The sequence below is a fragment of the Ixodes scapularis genome, unplaced genomic scaffold (genome assembly GCF_016920785.2).
Source record: "Ixodes scapularis isolate PalLabHiFi unplaced genomic scaffold, ASM1692078v2 PGA_scaffold4__175_contigs__length_147842914, whole genome shotgun sequence".
In the NCBI taxonomy this organism is placed as follows: Eukaryota; Metazoa; Arthropoda; class Arachnida; order Ixodida; family Ixodidae; genus Ixodes; species Ixodes scapularis.
In genome coordinates, this window is record NW_024609879.1 from 35,445,076 (window position 1) to 35,468,564 (window position 23,489).

Consider the following 23,489-nt stretch of genomic DNA (forward strand, 5'->3'; position numbering starts at 1 on the left):
TTTTGTATGACAAAGTAGTATCTTACAGACATGTCTCATTATTAGGGTTGTGCAAATAGTTGATTTTGGGTTCAAAACGAATAGCAATTCGGGCCGAGCAATTTCGAATTCAATAGTGAATAGTTGCTCTGCCTTTTTCCAAGCCTGTTACTGCCATCACGCCTAGCCTCAGCCGGCTCGAAAGTTTGCACTCCCTCGGTTACTTCAGTACATTTTTGAAATGTACTGAAGTAACCGCTCTTTAAACACTTATGTGATTAAAGAGCATGAACATGTGCTAATAGCCTAATAGTAATTTTAGGTACGACAGAAAGGGTATCGGATCTAAAATAGCTAATATATAAAGAAGAAAATACTAATCCGCTGAAGTGAGGAGAGTTATTCTGATTGCCACACTGAACTTTGTTCTAATTTTTAAGAATGTGCTGGAATTGTGCAGTTCTTAAATAATTGAAGCAACAAACGAAGCTTATTTAATTATGCTTATCAATGGCACTTTGAGCATACAGAATGAGCATGTGAGCAATGAATAAACTTTTTATACAAAGATCCAGCTGATCTCAGTAAAGTGAATTGCAATTATCTGTCTATCCACTGCCAAAGTACAGTTAATTTTGATCTAAATTATTTAATGACTCTGGCTTTAAATATGTCAAGGCCTACATAAAGGCTGTAAGTAAATGTAAGATGTAACAGTCATTTCACCATACTCAAATATCCTTTCTTAAATATCAGATTAAAAGAAATGATGACCAGTGGTGTACAGAGCTTGTCAGGAAATCATGTGAAGCATTAAGACAGAGAGAAAGAGAGAGAGAGAATAAACTTTTATTTTGAGCTTTTTGGCATGGTGTCCCGAGCCGGATGGAAGTGGTTCCCTCTTCACGAGATCCCATATGCTCTCTTGGCCACCTGGCTCCTGATAACCAACCGAAGTTGGTTCTCCAGGGCAGGGCTGGACAGCAAGTTCTCCCATCGCTCTACAAGGGGATGGGGCGTAGGGGTGGCGGGCGTTTTTGATTAAATCTGTACTCCCCTAGCATGTGTCGGAGGGTTCCTATCTCTTGATACACTGGACAGTTCCCCCGGTATTTTTCGGGGAACATGCGACTGAGTAAAAGGGGGTGGGGGAAGGACCCTGACTGAATTTGCCTGTATGCTACTTGTTGCCCCCGCGTTAACTGAGGATGTGGGGCCGGCAGTTTTTGCCTTTCCTTGTAAGTCGCCATGGGTTGATCCTGGACCTCTTCCATGGCTGTGGCCCAGTAGGTCAGCGCGCGGGCCTATTGGTGAGCAAGTTTGTTGCCCTCCACCACGGAGTGGACAGGTACCCATACAAGTTCTATGGGCTCCTTTGGGGGTCTCTTGTTTTGAGCACCCGCAGCACCTTTCGGGACACCCAGCCCGACTGGAAGCTCCTGTATGCTTGCTGTGAGTCGGTGATTATCATTGTCTTGCCTGGCAGGCTGAGGGCCGGGGCTATCGTCACTTCTTCCGCCTCTTTCACATCTCTTACTTCCACCGACACTCTTATCTTCTCTTTGGTTGTCGCTACCGCCGCAGCCCTAGTAGTTCTCAGGTCTTTGAAGGCGTCCGTGTAGACGGCCTCCTCCTCGCTCTCCAGTTCTTGGCTCGGTGCCCGAGCCCTGGCCTCTCTTCTGCCGCCATGGTGAGCAGGATTCATGTTCTTCGGGAGGGGCTTAGTCCTGATCTTTTCCTGCCATTCATCTGCCAGTTGTTCTCTCTCTTCCAGGTCTAGAGCACTCCATCCTATTTTTTGTAGGATCTTTCTTCCTGCTTCCGTCTGAGTCAGCCATTTTCTGTGGTTGGATAGGTGTCCCTCTATCAATTCGTCTTCCGTTCTGTGTATTCCCGTGTCCAAAAGTTTGTTTGTCGAGGCGCTCATGGGGGACTCCAATGGTCTGCTTGACTGCCTTCCGGATGATTGTGTCCGCTTGCTTTGTGTCCTCTTTGCTGAGTAAGAGGTACAGAGTTGCATATGTGGCTTTCGAGATTATGAAGGCTTGCATATATTCTTGGTAATAGCCATAGATGTCTACCTTGAATTTCACTTCAAGCTAAACACTTACTTCCATCAGAAATATGAACCATCATCACACCACATTACAATTTTTTTCTGAATTCCTCGCCTGCGTGCGCGAACCGTTCCGCTGTGGAGGTGTGATTTCCTCCTCAAGCAGGAGACTGTACCGCGGCGAAGCCGCAGTGAAGCCTCGTTGCATTCCGCGCGATTGCGTTTTCTGCGAGATCCACGCGACTGCGGTGTCAGCTTCGCGAGTGTGGCTTTTCTGCAGCGCACCGTTGCATGCTGAGAAGCGCAGTCAACGGGGCTAACTTTGCGCAATCATGACGGCCAGCACCTAGAAATTCCAAATCAATTTCGAAGCCAATGTCGAATACCGCATCATTCTAAACTGATATTCTAAATTTCCAATATTTGCACAAGCCTACTCATTAATATAAAATTTTAGGGGACGGATGAGGCGTCATACAATTCTGCAGTCTGGACTATACACGCCTATTTTGGGGAACGAACTGGACAAATATATGCATTCTCGTGTGGGTGAATCCTCGAGGTCACAATGCGCATCCATAATTCACTATAGCATGTTGATCGTTGATTGTCTGGACATAACGCCTGTGCACCTAAAAACGGTTTGGTTCTTCAGGGTTTTTATGCCAAACAGTTCACTTGCCCCTCCCACCCTATTTTTGTTTATGGTAGTAAATGAGAAACCTAAAGCAACATTTCTCTTTTTTTTTTTTTGTTAAATTACTTAAAACAGAAATATAGAAAAGAAACATGCAGGTAGGAAAAAACAGGGAGACGGCATTCAGACGCTAAGTCCCTGTCTTCTTGTCTTTTTGCTTGTACGTGGATGTTTCTTATCTTGTGCACCTCAGTCTAACATAATTTTTACATAATGGTAAACTTAGTCCATCTCGCCTGCACCTCCACTGTTTTTTGGAGTCATTTGCAACCTTTTTCATACAAGGCAAGGCAGGGTCAGATAGAAGGCCATGTCAAACAAGAAATGGAAGTGAGTAGAGATAACGGCAAGTGTAAAACATAAGCACACTGAGGTTTCTGCTTAGGTGGAAAAAAACTATGCAAATCCCAAAGCCTGAGGCCCTTGGCACTTGTGCGGTATGAACTGGAGAGGAGAAAAAAAGTGTATGTTGATGTTTATAATCTTCATGGTCGACAGTGCGTGCAGTTTTACAAGACTGGTAAATGAATGAGCGCGGCAATGAATGAGCGTGGCAGCGTGGCCTTTGGGCCGAGAGCTACGTTTGTCTAATATTTGTATTTTAGACCCTAATTTGTTAATGTGGACAATTCACATTATCGACGATTTTTCCGGGGAACGGAAAAGTTCATATTAATGAGACATGACTGTATGTGCATTTTTCATGCGACAGGCTATTGGTCCAAGCTCTCTTCCGTTTTAATTGATGCATGGTTCCTCTTCTATTCATAGATGGGTCTTTGTGTGCCAACGACATTTATTTTAATTTGCTTTTTGGAGATGTTTGCTGCAAACATTTTGTGGATTCCGGGTTCATACTGAGGTGCCAACAGGCTGCAGTTGTGTTGCTACCTTGTTAATCCCATCATGAGTGAGGGCAGGTGGGGTCTTGGGATTTTATTGTCATCTTCATTTGCTTTGAATCTTATTGCATGGTGTACAGCTCACGTTATAGACAGATTTCCAATACTGATACAATATTTTTGAGCCATCATGTGACTGAGGCCACTGAAGTATTGGTTCTGCAATGGCTTCTTAAATTTGTTTCTAAACTGGCAGGTATCTGCTCGTTGTTTATGTCGGGTGCACACAAACCTGAAGAATTATTTCACCTCCATTCCTGCTTTTGAAATTTGAAGTTTGTGGATAACACTAACTACCTTGGGAGTTGAGTTGGTTCTCGGGTTGTGGCAGGTAGGCGCCGGTCCACATGCTTGATTGTGTATAGGAGATGGCAAATTCAGAAGTTGGCAATATGTTTCTGTCAGACTGACTGTGTTCAAACAGGCACTTTTACACAATTGGTTGTCACTTCGTTTTTCCACGACCCGAGATACACTTGGAGTAGTCTCGTACTCCTTCTGGCGTGCACCTTTCTTCTAGGGTTCGTTCGAATGCGGTAAGTCATCCACGGTTGAGCGTTGCTTGCTCCATCGAATTTTTGCTCGGCGTATAGAGGGTTTACCTCCACTTCATATGACCGTGTGGTTAATAATCCACTTTATTCATTTTATTTACAGCCAATGCGGTAAAGAGCGTTTGCTGATGTAAGAGCAGCCACTCGTGCTGCAGGGAGAGTTTGGCTGGAGCTAAGTACCACAGTTGTCGTTAGGAATCTGCTGCTGGGGCAGTACATAGTGACACCGTATTTGGATCATGAGTAGACCTTTGGGTAAAATGCTGAACGTAAGAGGTCTTTTCTGGACCCTTCACTTTTATCTAGTATCTCAACCAATATAAGTAGGGTTCTGCGTTTTAGGATAAATCCGGTAAAATCAGAAAAACACTCGCCGGCAAAAATTTTGTAGATTCGGATTTATCCTAAAAACTCGCGATTTTTGGAACTGCCAGTTGTACAAAACCGCACGGTTTTCATATTTCCTGGCTCTCCTGGGAACGTTTTGCTTTTCTCTTTATTTTTAGTGTCAACTATTGTTTCTAAAAGTCACAAAAATGCATCTCAGCCTCTTATTAGAACAAAGTATCGTCCCTATGACACTAATCAAACAAGTGTCACCTATGATGCACTAAATTAGTAAACTGCTGTTCTTAATTTTTGTTCCCTTCATAGAGAAACCCCGAATTTCACGTCTCGCTAAAAAAACGCCCAGAAAAACTCTGGATTTGTGGTAAAAGATAAACTCTGAAAAATACCCTCAGATTCTGTCCAGAAATAAACTCCGAAAATGCAGAACCCTAAATATAAGCTGGAATGCCAGGATGCATAGTGTGCAGTGCTATTAGAGCCGCCGGTTGTAGAGTTTTGCAAACTTTTATGCACGCTGAAGCGGAGGCAAGTCCCCTCCCTCGCTCACTCTGCCAATCGGCTCTCCTCTGCGTCGTCTGCTAGCAAGATGTCAGTAGTGTTGGGATGACCCTCTCAATCGTCAGGTTGCTCAGATTTTGCGCCGACTGGAAAGTGTTCAGCGATAGTTTCAACAAGCTCGTGGTCCCACCTGTCCACTGTATCTTAAGGACGCCTTATGCCTGGTGCATCCACAGGCCGACTTTCGTCTCTAGGCCTGAATTATGCGATCCACATTCACTAAGAACCGTCCTGTCATGGCTGCTATTGCACTCTGCAAATATCCTTTCAAGCTGAGCTCTACTATGTTCCTTAACTGAATATGGCGACACATCTGGCTCGAGTTACTCAATTGCAGAATGCTTATAGCAAGTTGTAGGCTGCGGTGGAGAAAAAAAGCTTTTCAAAAAATGCTCTATCAGTTTGTGTGCTGAGTAATTAATTCATTCAATCATGCTTTATTGTCTTCCCAAACAGCTGGAAGACCTCAGTAGGGTGCACATATAGGATGTAGCCTCTACTTGCAATACAGACATACTATCAAGCGCAATTGAGCGAAAATGCACAAAAACCCTGTCAGACAGTATGCAAGAAAAGTTGAATATAGAAAAGAAATATATGGGGTTTATGCGCCACGGCAACGGAGGCTATGTGAAATACCCCAAAGAGACATTAGCGATCTATATGCAGGCCATATGGGGATACTTAAAAGGCAGCCTTGATCTCGGTCGTAATATTTAATTAAACATGCAAAGGTTTGATACTGATACATCATGTAACGACCACCCTACATAAAAGTTTGAATTAAGTTGATGGCACAAGTAAAACCTTCCACTGTATAAGTCTCTACGTATTGCAACTCTGCCTTATGCTTGGCATAAATTGTCGGTAACTATAAAGTGTAAGTTACCCGGCCTATTTTCCTAATGGTAGCAAGGAAGCTGAAACTACAGGAGTAGTTAGCAGTATTTTAGGAAGCTGGATTATGTGTTTACATCCTTGTAGTAGTTATTGTCGTAAGGACGACTACCTAAATTGAAATTCTGAACCCCTTAGATTAGCGGATTTTTTTTAAACAAGCATACACTAATTAAGTATTTGTGCGGTAGCTTCCATAACAAAAATTATGCTGTACTGACCACGGTGATGCAGAGGGCCTGTTGAAAGCGGTATAATGCCGTAGGGTTTATTGGATAGTTGTGGCGTTCCTGAAGAAGAAAATTTCATTTTTACATGAAGCCCAGACGTCTTACAATTACAATTAAATTAAATTTCCATTAACTATGCTGCAGACAGACATGGTGATAACATATTTAATCTTCAAAATTTGGGGCAAAATGCATTTGAACCGCAAGTACAACGCATGAAGATTCGTTAATGGGAAACTTTCTTTTTATATCGAAACCAATGGAGAAGCCAACTCTTTTTGAGACTACCTTGTTGTTATGAAATAGTCTTAAAAACATACTCGGCTTTGTCAGTCATATCCAATTAAACACACCGCAAGGCCTGGAATTATGATTTCATAGGCACATTGGCTAATCGTGCAGACGCTTGCATGGTAGCACTCAAAAACAATTTGCAGTTCATAGAATATGTTTCTCGACACAGTGTGTGATAGTGAGAGAGCAAAAGTGTGGTACATGACAATGCATTTTATCGTTCATTGCTCTCGCAAAACACGTGCAAATCAGATGATCGTAAGGTGAGGCCTTGCACATAGCACCATGCAAGCATACAGCTGCACGGTGCACTCACTGTGAAATGGTTTTGCCGACTGCTGTTTTCTAGCAGACGACTGAGCAGTGTAGAGCGGCGTGACGCGTGCAGGTGAAAATAGGAGAGACTCGTCAGCCTCAGCGCGCATCAATGTTTGCGGATTATTGCAGCGGGCAAACCTGATGTACCCCGCGCGCGCTTTGTGGCGTTTGAGCTCATATTGGAGTGACAGTACAGGATAGTGTGAATGGTTCAGTGAGAGAAGTGGGTACATCGTGTAGTATGCTTTGCATGTTATATTTCTCAATTTAAAAATGACTTAGTCTTGATATGTTGATTGGAACATGTCATAGCATCAGTAAACCTGAGATGCAAGGGGACAGAGAGGAGATAAAAAAGAAGAGGAACAGAACACACATCATCCTGTTCAGTGTTGGCACTCTTTTTTTTGTGTCTTCTCCTTTCTGTCTTCCTGCACCTAAGATTTAGTAATGTTTTAAATTCACGGTCTTGCCTGTGCCCTGATATGATAAAATGTCTGCTATGTTACAAGTGAAGAGAGATGCCTAAATTGTTGCCATAGCACCCTATTTATAATGGCCTGCAATAGCGTTTTAAATGTTTGGGATGTGTATGTATGTTGCCATGACGAAAATTGTATAAATTATAGGAGGCATGTTGTCTCTACAATGTTGTGTTTTATAAACTTTACTATAACTTACCTAATGCAGCATAAAATGCCCCAGGTTAACTTCTTTGCCTTCCTTTCTGCACTTCCTTCTAATGCAGCAGTAGTCAATACTAACCATTCATGTTTTTAACTTTCCGTGACGCATGACACATCATTTCGATGCATTTCCACTACCCGCCATTGCGATAGGCAAAATATTTGCCTTATTTTTTTATCTCTGCCATTCCATTTGCCATAAAATGCTGAGCATGTGCTCATACCGCAATAGGTGCAAATCCCCCACTTTTGAACATTTAAAAAGTGATTAAGAACATATGAAGCACCCAGGCCAGTAAATTTCTGAATGTATTGAATGAAACAAGGCGCTCCTCCACATCAACCACATTTCCCAGTGCGCTGGTGCAGAGCGGTGAAGCTTTCCATGCTCACTCTGGTAAGAAGCAATGAAGCTTCACATGAGAGTGCCAGCACAAAGCTGGCTGGATGCAAACGGTGCAACTGCTTTAAGAAAATAGGGGTCCCATCAGACTAACACTGCTCCTGCACCGTTCTGACTTTCAGCGCTGGAACCTGCAAAGTGCCCATCTCATATTTTTTACAATTATCTCCAATCATTTGATGAGCGCTTTCTCAATACTTTATGGCACATAGCTTCTGGTAGGAATGCCAGTTTCTTTGTCTTAAACACCAGCTGGTGGAGTACCTGCGAAACTCTTGAAAACCCATAGACAAACTTGGGGATTATGATTCTAACCTATTGTTCATAAAGCAATTGTGGTAAGATTTGTTTGTTATACCAAGAGCACAATAACACTGATCTTGGGAAGCTGTTTTTAACCACATTTTGATATCATACATGCATAACATGCCATTTACTGCAAAATTAACAGGACACCTGAGCATGGTAAGTCATCTTGAGTATTTATCATTCTTCTGTTCTTTTTGGGATGAGTTTTGAGTGGAATCCCCTTGCTTGAATGGGAACAATACAAGGCTTAAAGTTTCACTGTTAATTATTTTTCAGTAATTTTTAATACATTTTAAATAAACTTTTTATTACTAATGAAAGACACAGGACTTGTTTATACTAACACTTCTTTTTACTGTAGGCTGCAAGTCTGCGAGCAAGTATCAAAACTTGCCAATTTTAAATTAAGGAGTGCACAAATCATTCTTCTCTAAGAAGCTTAAAGGCTTTACTGAAGATTGGTACTCGGATAACTGACACTGCCTTACACTCTTCATAATAAAATGTCATGCTTTTGCTTTAACATTTGTGGTACACTGTTTCCCCTCTAATGTGTGGTACATGCCTTAATGCTTTTATAACTCTAATGGGATGTCTGGATCACCAAGTGGAGAAAGGTAATGTACTCCAAAATTTATGAAGGGGCAACAGGCTCTCAGAATTTATTGTTAAAGGTTCGCCTTTTGCCACCAGATTTAAAAAAAAAAAACAAAAAAAAAACATGTGCACAAGAAGTGGCGCCGATAATGGTAGAAGAGTGGCGTAGTAATTCCGTAAACACAATAATTAGGAGGTCCATCCACCAAGGACACGCTGTCGATATAATTGAGCATCCAAAACAACAATGTTATTCTTCTATGTATCATCATTGGTGCAATTTCCTGCGCTTTTTCCAGTGCGTCATTTGACCGTTAACCAACAGACTTGCTCTGCTCTCTCTCTGAAGGCATGTTTTATACCTTTTGTAAGTGACTCTCGAAATAAATTTGCATACTGGTAGCTGTGTGTGTTTCTTTTTATGTAGCACCACATTATAATTCGTTGGGAGTAGTTTATAATAGACTCCGTGACTAATGAAAGAAGTTCAGGCATACTAAGATGTGATTCTCAGTATAGTGGCCACACCTCTGTAATGCAGATTTTTTTTGTTAAAGCCAGGAGTGCAAGTTTTATGGAGGTGCTAATAAAACATTTGGCACGATGCATGTGTTGCTGAAAAATTATTGGCCCATTCACCTCGTTTGGACAGAAGGTAAATAAAAATTATCATACTGACGGACTGCCAGCACATCGAAGCAAAAGTTTTGCAGCAGGTAAGTAAGGCACAGGCACAAAAAAGGCATGTGGACACGAAACTTTGTGCACATGCCTGTCTGGCCAAACATAACCTTACATTTTAGCTCTGATATGGAAAGATTTATGCTCCGCTCATAGAAAGAGGTACTTCGCCCATTGCCTTTTTACTTGATTGCAAACAATAAGCTACAACAGCCTTTTTTTAGAAAAAATCGTAAGGGTGCAGGCGAGCTGGTGAATATTAACCATGTTGAATTAACCCGAGACTGGGGTAGAGAAGAAACCTCAAAACATAGAAGGGACAGAAAATAGACAGGATGACGTCTCAAACTCTGCTAACTTATTTATTTAGTCCACCTCCTAATATAGTCTCAATCTCAAGGTCATCTCCACCAACACAAAAGGACGAAGTCTATACAAATCAAGCGCCACAGCCTTCATCACACAATGCAAGAACGTTGACAATGTTTACAGGTCGACGCGATAAGGCAACATCCATCCACCCTCAAACTTGAAGAGAAGTATGAACTGTGTATAGAATAGTAGTGGAAGAGATCCTTTTGTTCAAGTTTGAGGGTGGATGGATGTTGCCTTATCGCGTCGACCTGTAAACATTGTCAACGTTCTTGCATTGTGTGATGAAGGCTGTGGCACTTGATCCGTATAGACTTCGTCCTTTTGTGTTGGTGGAGATGACCTTGAGATTGAGACTATATAAGGAGGTGGACTAAATAAATAAGTTAGCTGAGTTTGAGATGTCGTCCTGTCTGTTTTCTGTCCCTTCTACGTTTTGATGTTTCTTCTCTACTCGTCTCGGGTTAATTCAACATGGTTAGCCTTTTTTTTGCTTCTTTGCCACATATCTTCCTGTTTTTTAAGTTATGGTTAAGAGTAGGACTGAAATACAAAGTTTCAGTCCCAATCTTTCTACTCTGAGAAATTTGGAGATCGCTTGTGAAAATCGCAACAGAACCAAAAAGCCAGATTGAGTGGTGTAGCTCGTAGAGCCAGGGATGGTACTCATTTGACCACGTAGGCAACTACAGACAAAAAATACACCCAACTAATTGTGATGGACTGTTCAGGTAACGCTCCAACTGGACTGTTTTTATTACAGCAACAAAGAGATATATTTTCCAGTGCTCGCTTCACCTATAAGTATTTCTCTTGCTGTAATTAAACTTGTAACCAATCCAGTGTAAACACACTATGACAGCCACCTGGTTCGGGCCTTCGGCCTACATGCTCTACCCCCGTCTCTCGTGAGCAAAAGAAATGACATTTTTAAATTAATTGATGTCGCCCAGATGAAGTAGTGGTTCGAAAATATTTACTGACACTCTGCTTCCTCTATGCACTGGTCCAAATGAGAGTCGTCTTTGTCCTAAACGATCGAGTGACTTTACATGACGCGAACTTGGTGAAAAAGGCAACCTCCACTGGACAAAACCGCAACACCCGGGGAGCTTCATCTCTAGCTTCTTTACTCCCGGTGTGGTAGCGAAGTCTGCTAAGCATACTTCCGAGGCAGAAATTATTAAAGTGTTACAGAAGTTTCAATCAAACAAGCCGCTTGTGTGGCTCAGAGGTGTAGCTTCTTTTCCGGCGCCGCTCATCGGGGCTCTGATCGATGCATCAACCACTTCGGTCCACGACGAACACTCGAGCAGCGCAGGTGGGTACAAACGCGAGGTGCTCGCCCTCGCAGGATTGCATGATACCGCTAGCTTCCGCCGGTTGCGAGTTGCTTTTCACTACGCGCTCCGACACCGGGCGGGATGTACTACAGTCCACTCTGGTGCAGAATATAAGTTCTGCAAGCAAGGCGCTGCACAGAGCCGTTAGGTGTCAGCGGAAATCCCGATGCCTTCTCTCTTCGATTAGGTTGGCGCTCACTCACCTGTTATTGACAAAATAGGAAGTCTAATTTCCGCGGAAGAGAGACTACCGTCTCGATTACGGGAACGTTTTTATCAGTTTCTTATTAGCCTCAGTCACGTCGCACTCAATCGGCGACCACCGTTGCTTTGTCGCCGGTTGTGTCATCGACCGCTACCGGCTGCACCCCTGCACCGGCTGAACCAGACTGAACGCTTCACTTACACGCCTTCAATGTCGTTTTCAAAGTTGTGACGTAACGGTTTGCTGATTGGTGCAAATGGCTTACTTAAAGTTCGCGCTATAACCGCTTGGGGAATAATTGGCACTGGCGGCAGCCCTTGCACCTCCCAATGACCCAACTCTCCCAATATACGGCTCTGTGTGTGACATCACGTGAACGCCGTCTGTCGGACGCAACTCGAACCCGGGGAAAATCACGTGGTTGTCATGAGAGCGGTGTGACGACATCTCTGTACGTGTCTTTCCCACGCTTCTGACACGCGCCGCTTACGTGACTGATAACATCGGCTGTCAACACCTGGTGATTAGCAGGTGTTAACCAGGCAATTACCAGGTGTTCACACCTGGTAATTGCGTACGAGGCACGTGCCGCGTACGGGACCTCACACCTATACCGCGTACGTGACTCGAGGGCGGGACCTCGATGAGCTCCCATTGGTCACTGGCTATTGCCCTGTGGGCGGGGCCTTCCATGCCCACGACCTGTCATTGGTCACTCGGATGGGAGAGGGGGCAGTGGCCCCGCCCCACTGCTCTGTGATTGGTCGGATCGGGTTTGGCTCCGCCTCCCTGGGCTTTGAGTGACAGGTGTGTGAGCTGGTGCACATTTACTACTACTTGTACCAAAACAGTCGAGACAGGTTGTTCCAGGCCCGAATGTTCTACGCATCGAACCTTCTATGCCGATTATTCCAGAAGCCCACGCGTGTACATAAGGGGCTTCGCGTGGCGAGCCAGAGCCAGTCTCGCCCCAGCGCTCGATCCTGCAGTTTCGCCGACATCGACGTCCGTGACGCTCTCCTGCTTTGTCCTGTTTTTTTTTCTTTTATTAATTTGGGCACAAGTTCGCCCCATTAAACGTTTAGTTTCTCCAGTTATCTTCGCCTCATCAATTGTCATTCGTGACAATATATGCCACTCAATAGAGGTGTGAACGTCACTCTTTCAACATGTATGTATGAACGCTTTCATAAAATACTTCGAAAACATGCTCGGGAATAATTATTTTAAAACAAAATCATTACATTCAATATAAAAAAACGTAATTTCTCCTAAAGCCATTGTATTTTTTTTTAATCCCATAAGGTAAGCGTGACTGTCCCGTCAGTCCAAAGTGTAAGTGTATGTATATGGCAAAAAATCCACAAACGTCTTGCGCATACTCGCGTCTTGCACAAGGCATTGCTGCGGCACAAATATGTCCAGGGGCTCGTTTTCTGTGTTAAAGGATTGCAAGAAGTCGTCGAAAAGGTTCGATAAAATGAAGGGTATTATCCTAAAGACATTATTTGGTTCGATTGCACTTATCGCTCTTGTCTGGAACGTAGCTGCGATGACCGTCACCAGTTAAACTGTTCGTGGTTTCGAAACACTCTTGGTGAACGTGTTAGAGGGCTCCAGAGACGGCACGACTTCCAAGAAGAAGACGCTAAAGCGTTGCTGAACTGTACCATAAGTTCCTAATATCTAATGATGCATAGGATATTATGATATGGATTGTATCAGTGCAAAAGATTTCTCACTCATGCGCTTGGACGGCGCGAAATAGACTTACCATGTGGATTCGATGCAACTATAGTCGAAAAGAGGTTCAGAATTCAGTGAGAGGAAAAGAATGGCCAGGGAGAAGAAAGCAGGTGGAATGCTGTAGCGGGGAAATGTTTGCTTCTCTCCTCTCCAGCAATCCATCTTCTTTCTCCTCTCCATCTTTCCTTTCCCTCGCCCTAAACTCTTCACATGTCACGGACTATAGGTCTTCACCGCACGTAGCATATCGGAGGATTCCCTGTGCCCCGTACTATTTATCGTTTCAACTTACGATGAACCACCGAGGGCGCTACGAGCCATCGAAGCCAATCCAATTCCGAATGAGTGCCACGTGACCTTCTGTAAGGAAGCAACGACCACTGATTTCTATTGTAGTAGGCTGGACCGCGGATCGCCAGCCCGCCGGTGGCGCCACCGGCGGCCATTACATGACACCAGGCAATACACGCAAGTTTAAGGGAGAAACACATACATGTAGGAATATTTAAGCTTGTATACTCTGCTTGAAGGGGAGTATATTACGATGTGGATGCGATCATTATATCGAGTGTTAGGAGATTGAATCGGCATTTGTCGAGCGTTGGAATGCCAATTAAAATTCAAAAGTGCCAGAGCACCTACGGTTGAGCTGGTAAACTTGCTCTCGTAGTAAAGTAAACAAAGGAACTTGCCGTTATTAACACCAACCTCGGAGAAGCCCAAAAGTTGATGAATGTAGAAACATTTCGATGTTGACAGCGGCTTTCCGAGGGTGAGCGAGTTCCGAGTAGCAAAACCTTCAAGCTTGTCGTCTGCTGAACCCAACTTGTCGAAATCGCCACCGACTCCGTGGTAAACCTAGGTAGCTCTCGCCTCACTGAGTTGCACTGCATTTATCGCCCCGCGGAGTCACTCTCGAGTCTCGACCATAAAACATTTATTTATAAGAGCTGTGGGGGCTGTCAGTTTTAATGTTTTTAGACGTGCTATTCTACAGGCTTCCCGAAAAGCAGCCCCAATGTTTCAGTGCCGACAACAGCTTAGAAACGGGGGAAGCGGCACTTTTTCTCGTTTTTCCCTTAGAGTCCCATGCATTTTATGGTGACAATCAATGGCAGCCGGTGGCGACACTCGGCCCCAGTTTCCGAGGACGCGGTCCGCGATCCAGCCTACTACAATAGAAATCAGTGGCAAGGACGCACGAAGCGGTTAGTCACGTGCTACGTTCACAGCGCTGGATTGGCTTGGACAGTTCGTGGCGTCCGGTGCGGTCCATCGAAGGTGAAACGAAGTATAGCAGTTGAAGTCATTGAGTCGGTTGGCTTACTTTCTACTGCATCGTTTTGAGGACACGCCCAGTGCTTTCGTTATTGATGTTGGGCGTTTTCCTTGTGTTTCAAGGGTAGGCACTTAGACGCCGTTTGTCATAATAAGTGTGCTCCTAAAAGCTCCCTCGCAATTGTTGCAATGATAAAGTTTAGATGCACACACGTTCTTTGTTAGCGGGAGTGCCGCGATGTGCGTAGAAATAATAGGAACGCTGCTAAAGACGTCATCTTGACCGAAAGGGTACGGTTAACGATCAGCTAAAAGCTAGAAGCTTCATAATATCGTTTGTTTGGGAGAAGAAAATTTATATTACATTTTTCATTCTGAATTTATAGTTAGAAGGTTTGCCCGGCTTACATATGGCGTAGTAAGAATGATAAGAATAAGAAAATTACCGCATTTAAATTTTAAACAGTTTAGTAACAGTTTAAGGAACCATAAAGCGAAATAAGTTTTGTGTTTTACTAAATCCTTATTGGTTAGTTCTACAAAATAAAAACGTGTGAAAAAGTAAGGAGCGAGATACTTTTCAAATCAATTTTCCGCCAAAGATCCCCATGTGAATGTCGCTCGACCTTTCCTGTCGGCCTGTCGGCGCCCTGAAGTAGTAATTTATTTTTGCAGTAAAACTTCCTGAAAAAGAGTATATATTTTTGTTGTTGTTGACCTAAAATACAAATTTATGTACCCTCGTAACATCAAAAGCGATAACGAGAGGACGCGCTTTCACTTCGGCCAATCTTGCGACGAGCTTAATTTGACGTAGCGCTATACGTCACTGTAATGCCCGAGTCCCACGAGAGAGACGAACAGAAACAAACGACAGCGACAAGCTTCGAACACAAGCAGCACGCTGGCAATGGCATCTTTGGCAGGCGCTTAGTCGTTCGGAACCCGTGAAGTAAGCAGGATGTCATTGAGTCTGCCAAACATACCCTCGAGTGCATTATGCTCGTGTTTGAGCATAACCTCCATTATGCTACAAAGCCTGTCAAAGCGCGAAAGACTGTGGTTTGAGGCTTGTCGCTGTCGCTTTTTTCTGTTTGTCACCTTAATAACAATTAAGCATTATTATTTTAGTTTATTTTTTTGCTGCTTTGTGACATGGTTGTCGTAGATCTCAGCGGGATAATTGCTGTATCTGCTCAAGTAAAGATGCGCGGAGCGGTAGCTCCACTCAGGGCTAGAACTCCGTGAAGGTTACGTCGAATGCACACACGTGTCATTTATTTGAATCGTTCAAGTGAACGCCCAAGTGCTCTTCATAGTCCCTTTATAGGTCATTTGTTCGTGAGGATAGACACGTATACCAGCGTAGTGTGTGGCGACGGTTTTTTCTTGACGATACACCCTTGCCGCCGCTTCATTGTCACCATCGGATTGAAGTGTTGGCTGAGGTCGGACATCGGAGGACTTCTCCAATTCGTTCCAGGAGTGTCGGAAGAATCGAAGATTAAACGCCGTAAAGTAGTAATACACGGCTGTACTCAATTCGTTCCACAAAAGGTTAAGTACTCTTCGTACCATCATTATTTAGAAAGGATCAGCAACGAAAACCGCAACTTTCTAGGCGGCAGTCAAGATTGCTCCATTGTCGTCACGTCCATGCTGAAGCGCTTGGAACATTTACGGCATGTAGCGGAAGGCAGGGCGTAAGCGGCGTCGTCTCCTCCACCAGCTCCGGCAGTTCTAGGTAACAGCTGGCTTCAGGACCAATCCGTTCAAACCGCTTATACGAAGCGCGTCGAAACTTCGGAGTGTCGCGACGTACGCGAGGTCAGGCGGTGGACAAGCATCCCATTATAAAGCTCCCAAGAGATGCGCTTTATCGCTACTTGTTAAATTTTCTATCGCCGTCGCGTTAGAATGGGGAAGGGGTGGGAAGGGGGAATGGGAACGTTGAATACATAATTTGCATGTACTACGCAATGAGGAGGTTATCAATACGGCCTTTATTTCAGCGCTTTTTCGAACAAAACAGCAGATCGAATCCGTGAGAGCGTCCACCACCGCCTTCTACTATAAAAAGTTAAAAGAGAACGACGGGGGACAAGACTGGCCTTCTAAACATAAGATAGAGGTCAAGTCTCGGCTGGCTACTCAGACCGAAAGGTCTACATCAGAAAAAAAAAATAAAAAAAAAACTAAGTCTTGCGGGAACATCCTCAAGCGAGACAACCGGTAGTGGGGGGGAGCACTTAAGCGCCTTGCAGCGGCGCCTCTCCTGTGCAGCGCTGGCGGTCGGCAGAAGATGGGTCGTTGTCGCTGTTTCTGCGAATCCGCGGAGCCAGCTGCAGTCCCGCGGAGTGTAATTTGGAGCGCATCTATCTATGGATTTTTTTTTTAACTTTTGGTAGGCGGTAGGCGGTAAAAAGTGATGGCGCAATCGCCAAATTCAGATTTCTTCAATTTCGCTGGTTTCGGTTTCAAGGTTCACGTGATTGTTGAGGTTTGATGCCGTCTTCGCTTAATTTTGCGACACAATTTTTTTTTTTGTAGTATATACCATATGAAACAACCATACTGAGTTACTTGAACAGCTAGGAAGTGGTTTCGAGTCTAAATCGTGCAGTTTTACCAACACCAGACGCGTTAATTTCGGCCAGGGTTAGAGGTGAAACAACTGCGCTGATGCACAGGAAGGACTATTATCGCCCACGGCCGTACCTGCGGAGACTAGTTTTCTGAAATATAAATAAATAAATCTCCGCTCTTAGCACCCGTTCGTTGCCTGCCGCCGTGGTTTGCTTGCACGAGCACCGAGCGGTACGGAAGGTCGATAGTTCGCGCTGAGGTCAGAGCTGTTATAGCTGACTTTATACTGGAACAGACAAATGCATGAGTGCTTAGTGAACAAGCGTATTGACAACATGATTAACAATGTGCTGAGCCGCGGAGAACAGACGAACTGACAAGATTCCTGCTCGAGGTTGGGTTTTCGTGCGCCAACTTTCTATGAACTTCGCAGGCTGGAAAATTCACCTGTAATGACGTGGATAATGTAAATCAAGAAGTGAAATTGTCTTGATCAGTTATCTTGAAAAAATTAAGTTCTTCATAAATATTTTCACAGAAGAAACTAGGCAGACTAGACAATATTATTTAATAAACTACTCATTTGCAGCATTTCAAAATTTTGCCTTCATGATATTGACTGTGTATAATGTGTACAGACCGCGACACTGTTAGCGCGAACAAGCGATTGCCGGGTTTTCCCGTCTTTCTTTTTGAAACATAGGGATGGCATCCAAGTTGTTATTGCTACGGAAGGAGCTCATTTAGTTCTATAATGTAAGCGGTAAAATTTCGTTCTCGCTTATACCATTCAGAAGTAAAATGCGAAATTGGGCCGATGTCGTGTTCGTGCTAACAGTGTCGCAATGTGTACATATGATTACGACGTTCTCAATCTGCGAGATAAGTGACAGCCATGCCAAGTAAAGTTTGATATTCATATTTCGTAAAATTTCCAAAAACAAAATAGAAAGTTGCGAAAGAAGCGATGTTTGGGAAGTCTGGCCGCGAGTGCCAGGCGCTTTCTTGCGGACCTCAAAAGCAATTCATCTTCAGTTGTTTGAACCGATGCGCTTTTCAGATTTCGGCGTCGCCAACTACTGGAAGTAAATCCGTATTCGCCGTTGGCGACTTTGCCCTTGGGTGATTTTCATGTAGGCGAATTATTTTTCCTGTCACACATTGTACACCAAAGGCACTCTCAAGCTGTCTGTGATAGTTTCTGAAGCGGGGAGTCTCAACCTTTGTGTTGAAATGAATTAAGTTAATTAAACCTATTTTCTTAGGAAAATAATTTAAACAATTGAAAAAATGTAGCCAGGTACGAATTGAAGTTTCTTAGAATTCATGGAAAAAAGATTAAGCAGATCTCTATATCTAAAAAAAATATTAAGAACGTCAAAAAAATGTTTAAGTGTGATATTGTAAAAAACAAGCTGCGGCATTTTTTCGTGCCATTATATCTAGATAAAAAAAATCTTAATTAATCGTTTGCTTCTTAAATTGTCCACGATTTCCCACGTATAGTCAAAAGCAAAGGTTTTCAGACCCTTTGCACCACCTAACAAAAAGTTACCTATTTTTGTCGTCTTGCATTCTTCGGAGATTATCTACCCAGCACTTGTATATTTGACGATGCATGTCAGCCAACATCGGGAGCTGTTACCAGAGCAACAAACGCGAAATTTAAAGCGCTGCTAGGCGAAGACCGCTACTATCAACCACGACTAAGCCGGTAGTGCAATGAACTCATTCGAGGTACGCAGTGCTGCGACGACTCACACACCCAAACAAATACTAGGCGGCCGTCGCTTCTGTTAATTCTTCTGCGTGCTCCTGTTGACTTAGCAGATTACGCCCCCGTCAAGGTTATATCGTACCCAAACATGTTCCTCGAGGTTTTGGTGTTGTGATGGGCTGCGGCATATGTCTTGAGAAAACCGAGGACTTCTAAAAACTCCCGTTTGCCGGTGCAGAGCGGTAAAACCCACCATTTCGCTTCTGCTACTGAAGACATTCGAGGCGTTCGTCTTACATGGTTCGAGTGCTGACGTCTCTCGGGTGGTCCAGTTGACAGGTGGCATTTCCTTCGCGGCACACGCTCCTTCTGACATGGTAAAAACATGTAAATGTGGAGCGCAGCTGGAACCAACGAACCGAGGGCCGACCTAGTCGAGCAGACTGCAGGTTTAGCGGTTCAGAGCCATTGGGCCTAATGGATAACTGGAGCCGTGAGTAGGTTAAAAAATTAGGAGCGTAAATTACGTGAAAAATATTCGTGAAACACATTCTTTTCGCAATTAAAACGATGTAAAAATTGTTTCCGCACATAATCGCTGATTGAAATCAGTCTTTCGCCTTCAACCACCATCATGGATTCAGCGCCACTTGAAAAAAAAGCGGCTGCATCTTTCGACTTCACCAGTGGGCCAGGCAGCAACTGCCCAACCAAGATGACTAAGTTTTTTGTGATATCGTTACAGCTCCTGATAATGTTCCTGGCACCAACGTGGTCCTCTATGGCAGTGAACGGCAACACGATCATCGGCGGCAACGTTACATCGGCGACGTCTACATTTGTTTTCGAGGTTACAAGCTCGTCATCGCTTCAGTGCTCCACGTGGAACGGACTAAATCACATGATGCCGACGGCGCTGATTGAAATCAGTCTTTCGCCTTCAACCACCACCATGGATTCAGCGCCACTTGAAAAAAAAGCGGCTGCATCTTTCGACTTCACCAGTGGGCCAGGCAGCAACTGCCTAACCAAGATGCCTAAGTTTTTTTGTGATATCGTTACAGGTTAGTGATTTCAAATACCTTCCTATCAAAAGCAACAATTTGTGCTTATTCTTGCTGCCTGGCCCCAAGGCTTGTTTTGCGTTGTACATAGAATGTCTCAGCATTTTCAGTGTTTCTGTTTCCACGTATGTTGAAAGTGTTAGTTACAGTCTGCTTTTGCTCCTTGGCGGGGACATTGAATCTAACCCCGGGCCCATGACCAAACCCCAAGAAGAACAACATAATAAAGTGCTTGAAATCGTTCAGACGCTACAGACAGGTCAGAACAATATCCTCCAGGAAGTTCGAGATTTAAAACTAAAGCAGAGTACGACCGAGGAATCAGTGAATGCCCTCATAACACACGTTAATCGGGTGGAAAACGAACTTTCGAAGTTAAAAGAGTCCGGCGTTACAATAAGTACGACTTCCGATCCGCAACTAACATCCGCCGTTAACGAGATATCTCAGCTCAGGTCGCGCTGCGATGACGCAGAGAGCAGAGCCCGTAGGTCAAATCTTATCTTTTTTGGTATTCCTGATACGGACAAAGAAACATGGGCACAATCTGAAAAGGCTGTTATTGATGTGTGTCTCGAAAGATTAGGGTTGGAACTTGCATCCATCGAAAGAGCGCACCATTTAGGAAGGTTTAGTCAGCAAAAACATCGGCCAATCATAGTAAAATTGTTCTCCTACAAAGATAAGGAGATGGTACTTTCTAACGCGCACAAATTCAAGGGAACACACCTTTCTGTAAGTGAAGACTTTATACCATCCGTGCGTCTTGCTCGAAGAAAACTACTCCAGTTTGCAAAGCCTCAAGGCCTATCTTTCAAACTGCGTTTCGATAAGCTAGTTATGGGAAATAAATGCTACATATATACATTTAGCACTGACTCTGTGAACGAGTTAAACTTCCGTGAACCTTATCAAACCTCAGCTGAACAGGGAGTTGGAATTTCAAACCGACCATTACCTCTTCCAATTGTTAGTTCATCTGGTAGTAACCCCGGAATTTCCACTCCTGCATCAGTTTTGCCATAACAATCAGAGAGGAGTTACAGAGCCAATAATGATATCTGTGTGAATAATATTTCTGTTATTTTTACTAACATTAGAAGCGTTATGCATAAACGGCAGGATTTATCGTCAATTGTCGACTCGTCTAACGCGGACATTATTGTTCTCACCGAGACCTGGTTGTCAACTAAAATACGCAATAGTGAAATATTAAGCTGTCAGAAACGTTTTAATATGTACCGTCATGACAGGGACGAAAGAAACGGTGGCGGTGTGTTAATCGCGGTAGCTGATAACATACAAACATTTCATATCAACATCGCTTCTGAACTTGAGATAGTATGGGTGGGTCTAAATATAAGAAACAAGAAATATATTTTCGGGGTGTGTTATCGTCCCCCAAATGCAAGTGCCACTTTTGTCCCAAAGATTCATGATGCGATCAGTGCAGTCATAGCTCGTTTTCCAAGTGCACCCTTGATACTGTTTGGTGATTTTAACTATCCTTCCATAGAGTGGTCAGGTGTGCGTACTTCCGTTAATCACTTTTCCTGAGAGTGCAATGCGTTTGTAAACATGTGTCTAGATTTTAATTTTTCACAGATTGTTGCGCAACCTACACATGTTACAGCAACAACCGCATCTTTGTTAGACCTCATTTTAACAACATCACCCGATCTTATCTCCTCACTAAGTCATATGCCCGGTCTTAGCGACCATTCTTTATTGCATTTCATGTTAGATATCCCTAAATGTTCCAACCCAAGGCAAATTAAGAAAATATATAATTATGCGAGGGCGGATTTTGAATCTATAAATAACGAATTATGCCTCTTTCTAGATAAATATACACATGGCTTTGAGGAGCGCTCTGTAGAAAATAACTGGAATCTATTCAAAAGAAAGGTTGCGTCACTTATGAGCGCTCATGTGCCCCTTCGAAGCATATCTCTATCACCCCAGTAACCATGGTATAGTACGACTTTAAAGAGGTTGTCAAATAAAAAGAAAAGGCTATTTCGTTCTGCTAAAATGTCGAACGATAATCAACGCTGGGCAGTATATCATCTTGCTGCCGCGGAGTACAAAAAAGCAGTGGAGGAGGCGAAAGCCACTTTTTTCAACAGTACACTACCATTCATGCTAATTAATAATCCCAGGCAATTTTGGAAAGTTATTAGCCCCAGTCACAGTCAGGACGTAACGCTCAGGAATAATGACGGAGTTGAAGTTCAAGGTAATTTGTGCCCTTTTGTGTTGAATGATGAGTTTGCTAAATCCTTTTCACTACCTATTACCTCTGACCATCCGGTTCTCCCAGTTTGTGAGTATCTGCAAATGAATCCAGTCATTGTTGATTGCGAGGGTATTGCGAATATTATTGAAACCCTAAAAATATCAACTTCAGCAGGCATCGATAATATTAATACTAAGTTTTTGAAAAATACTAAAATGTATTCAAGCATCATCTTATCAAAACTGTTTACCCAATCACATGAACAACAGATACTACCTAGAGACTGGAAAGTGGGGAGGGTGATTCCTCTCCACAAAGGCGGTGATAAACATAGTCCTTTGAATGTCCGTCCTATCTCCTTAACAAGCATCCCATGCAAAATACTTGAGCACGTAATATATTCCAATCTTATTAACTTTCTAGACTCGAACTCTTTTTTTCACCCAGCACAGCATGGTTTTCGAAAATTCTATTCATGTGAAACACAACTCCTAACTTTTACCCATGACCTTCACGTCGTTCTCGACCGGGGATCCAGGACAGATTGCATATTCCTTGACTTCTCCAAAGCCTTCGATAAAGTACCCCATGTACTCCTTCTCCATAAACTTCGTAACTTAAACATAGATAACAACATACTCAATTGCATAGAATCGTTTTTAACAAATCGTTTTCAATTTGTTTGCGCCAACGGAACTAACTCATCATTATCAAGTGTTAACTGTGGTGTTCCTCAAGGTTCTGTGCTCGGTCCACTACTATTTCTTATTTATATTAACGATCTTCCTATGCATGTTTCCTCTTCCATCAGCTTGTACGCTGACGACTGTGTCATTTATAAAGAAATTATTAACGATTCTGACATTTCTGTTCTTCGAACTGATATAAACAACGTCACACTATGGTGCTCAGAATGGCATATGGAACTCAACACATCTAAATGTAGATCTATGAGTGTCCAGGCATAATAACACTTGTCCATCCTACAACATCATTAACTTCCCCCTACTTTCTGTTACTTCCTATAAATATCTTGGTGTGCATCTAACCAATGACCTTTCCTGGAATTTACATGTCGAATATGTCACTAATAGCGCTAATCGCTTACTAGGTTACCTCAAAAGAAACCTTTCGCTTACTCCTGTTTCATTAAAGCTTCTAATCTATAAGACTTTAGTCCGTACTAAACTGGAATATGCAGCCTCTATCTGGGACCCCGGTATCACCCTTTCATCCGCTGTTGAGTCCATACAAAATCGTTCCGCTCGTTTCATTCTCTCGAACTATCATCGCACATCCAGCGTCACATCTATGGAAGCATCCCTTTCCTTGCCTAACCTCTCTCTTCGCAGGAAAATATCCCGGCTTTGTCTTTTTCAGAAGATTTTTCACTCTAATCCAACACTTCGTCAAACATTATTCTTAGA

The 23,489-nt window shown here is 43.4% G+C and overlaps 1 pseudogene; it reads left to right on the forward strand.

Annotated features, from left to right (window-relative positions):
* Positions 1 to 2,628: 2,628 nt before the first annotated feature.
* Positions 2,629 to 23,489, forward strand: part of LOC115313763 — a 103,964-nt pseudogene continuing 83,103 nt past the window's right edge.